This window comes from Fukomys damarensis, unplaced genomic scaffold, assembly GCF_012274545.1.
Source record: "Fukomys damarensis isolate Sample0158 unplaced genomic scaffold, DMR_v1.0_HiC HiC_scaffold_39, whole genome shotgun sequence".
Classification (NCBI taxonomy): domain Eukaryota; kingdom Metazoa; phylum Chordata; class Mammalia; order Rodentia; family Bathyergidae; genus Fukomys; species Fukomys damarensis.
The window spans coordinates 96,791,629-96,795,005 of NW_022900951.1; positions in this window are offsets into that span (position 1 = coordinate 96,791,629).

The window sequence follows — 3,377 nt, forward strand, 5'->3', positions numbered from 1 at the left end:
GAGACAAAGAGCTTTGTGGTAAGCCAGGTTCTCAGTTGATATTATATTGATTATAACAATACTCTCTTCAGAGCGTTCTTAATTCTTAGCTGTCTGTCCAGCACAATTTAAAACATGCTCAAATATTCCCTTTTGCATCACCTAGCTTTTAGCGAGTTTACCCTAGACTTAGGCTTTAAAAGTGTGCCTGGCTGTTCCAACCAAAGCAGGAACTGAATGATTGCACTGTTTACACCCAGAATTAATGCAAAAAAATTTCAAGACAACTTTTAAAATTAAGCTACTATTTTTATTGTTCTGCTTGTACCTTAACTATTGCCTATGAGATTTGCTATTTCAAAGGTCACAATAACCTCGGTGTTACCTGCAGACCATTTGAGATACATTTTCTACTTGAAAAGTAAGTTTTTGTGTTCTGTTGTTTGCTCTGAAAACACAAGCTTTAGCTGGTTGAGGCGGTCACATCTTGTTTCATCCCTCAGGAGGCCTTGAAGACAGATGTGCAGTCTCTCACGCAGCAGGGAACCAAGCAGGACAGTTCCAACTCTGAGCCTGGCATCTCAGGAAAAGCCCTTAGTGCTTCACCCATGAGAATGCCCACTTCTCACAGTTGCCAGCGGCCTAGCTGTGCCATCCCCCCTGGGCTCTCCACTGGAGCTCTGCTCTCTGTGGCTGTCCCTGGCTCCAGGTCCTCTTCAGGGCCCCTGCAGGCTTCCCTGACAGAGCGCTGACAGCACAGCAATCACTCCCCCGCTGGGACTGGACAGACCTGCAGCCTTGTGGGAACCTCTGCCTGGGTTGAATTTCTCCCCATGGATTCCTTCAAATACTGAAGCTTCCAGTCTCGCGTGGGAAGCAGGAAGCCAGCTTCAGCTCCTCTCTGGCTCTGGCCTTGTGCGTTTCCATCCCTTCAACAGAAGGCATGTTCAGCCAGGAAGCCGAATCTGCTGGGCCAAGGGCTCCTCTTAAGGCTGCGCAACAGTCTGTCCTAGTCCTCTCCTCTCTCCTCCCTCGCGCTGGCCATGCAGGTGCCAAGGGTTCCCCTTGTATCCCTTGTTTGTGTCCTTTGGGGTGGTGAGCCTAGGGTGGTGCCTTTGTCACGAGGCGATGTCTTTCAGTGAGTCTCAATACGAAACTGCAGGCTCATATTGAGCATCTTGGAAGCCACGATGCAGAGATAGGAGAGGTTGATGCACAGCCCCCAAGCCAGGACTAAGAGGATGAGCAGTGTGAAGCTCAGCCCATTGCATTGCGGAAGACCCCGTATGGTTGCGGGAGCAGTGGCACACACCTGTAATCCTAGCTCTTGGGAGGGAGGGAGTCTGAGGCAGGAGGATTGCTGCGAGTTTGAGGCCAGCCTGGGCAGCAAAGCGAGTTCAAGGCCAGCCTGCACTCCATAGCGATACTTTGTCTCCAAAAACAAAATGAAACCAAACAAAACACCACAGGGGTGGGCATCCTCTGACTGCGAGAGCTGTACAGCCATGCACCACACAACTTATGCTATAGATGTTTTCCATGTCTATGGTCCCCCCTCCCCGCACTGACCCCAGCCTCTGCCACTAGCCCCTGCTCCTGGCTGTTGGCCCTCACTCAGAGCTCAGGGAAAGAGGGAGATTGGCAGCTAGACCTGTATCTCTTCATGCTCTTATAAAGTTGATCTATCCAAAACCACTCCAGGCCCCTGGCTGCCTCCCAGAAATAGAGCCCACCTGCCATCTCCCTCTCACCACTCAGCTTCCCACAGCCTAGCAACAACTCTTCCCCCTAGCTCTTCTGTTTCACTTCCAATTTCTAAATATCCTTTCTTGTATCCCTTTGTTGAAATCATATGTTTCTCTCTGCCTCATATTATAGGTAACCATTTTGTGGATATTTGACACTGACAAGTGTGGAAAGAGGGGAAATAGAGGAATGAAAAGTAGTTGATGAGAAGATTCTTAGATATGGAGTATAAGAAAGTTTTGTTTCCACTCTGCAGTTCTCTTAGAGGCCCTAGTTTTGTTTGGAAACTGCGCTTCCAGGGTGCAGATGTATGTTATACTGCCAGTGCCTGAATGCCACTTCTTCAGTCTCTTGTGTCCCTTGTTTGTGAATATGCTTTAAATGGGAGTCTTTTTACTCTTAGAGTCTAAAATATTGACATGTCAATTTTGGGAAACCACAAAGCCTCCTCTTTAAGACCTATTCTTCAGTAGACAGAGTAGATAGAGCTCATTGATGTACTACTGAAAATAAAATTTACACCACTGGACTCATAGCTCTACCCCACAGCACTGTCCCTGCCCATAGCTCCAGATTCATGTACAAGAATGAGTGCGACACCAAGTAAGAAAAACACAAATGACCAATTTGTAAATGAATGTTGATTGTGTAATGAGCCTGCTTCCTAAGAAAGTTAATGCAACACAAGGACAGAGATGACTTTTGCTCATGGATCGTATTGCTGGTTGGAAGGCTGGACATCGTAAGGAGATTGGGGGAAATGGGGGCTGTGATAGAGGAAATACACTCAACCTTTTGTAAGGAGGGTGAAAATTGCATCGACCCCTCAAAACCTAGAAGTATAGATATGAGAATGCTGAGTCCCTTCAAGAAGAGGTTGACTACTTTTCCTAGAGGCAAAATGACCCAAGTGTGGAGGCCCTGGTGGGAGACTGGAGTCTTCAGCCTCTTAGAGCAGAGTCCTATGCAAGATGGAGGTGGCGTGAGTGTAGACGAGCTCAACCGGGCTGGTGTGCATGGGCCACAGAAGATGATCCGAGGCCTGGAGTGTGTGTGTGTGGGGGGGGGTCACTAAGACATTGACTTCTTCAGAATGAATTCTTTCTCTTTTCCCTGCCAAGCCACCCCACTGTTCTAGGCTTGCATTCCTTCATCTATAACATGAATAGAGAACACATGATGTTCCTGAAAATCCCCCGCATTTTGGACAGACTGTAGTCTTTTCATTTAAAGCAGGTATCTCCCAGAAGAAAAACTTTCTTTGCTTAGAATAGCAGCATGAAACAATGGACCTCTTCCTCAGCCATCACCGACATTTTATTGCACGGTCCATGAATATTTATCTCACTGGATGGATGAAAATGATCTTGTGTGAGTTCTACAAAGGAAAATGAGTGTGAGCCTGCTAAGAAAAAGTTGCCGGCTGAGGGAAGGATTCACTTTCATGGGGACACCTCAACTGCTTTGGCTTAATGAAAGGGAGCATTAAAAAAATTCTCAAATGAACCCTAAGGAAAAAGTAATTTCAGACACATTCTTAGGATGAGGAGTGAGGAGATTATGTTAATGGCATCTGACTCCAGAGGATGCCAACTCAGTTTTGTAATACTAAGCCAAGCTGTGGGTTACAAGAATGGAAATTACATATATAT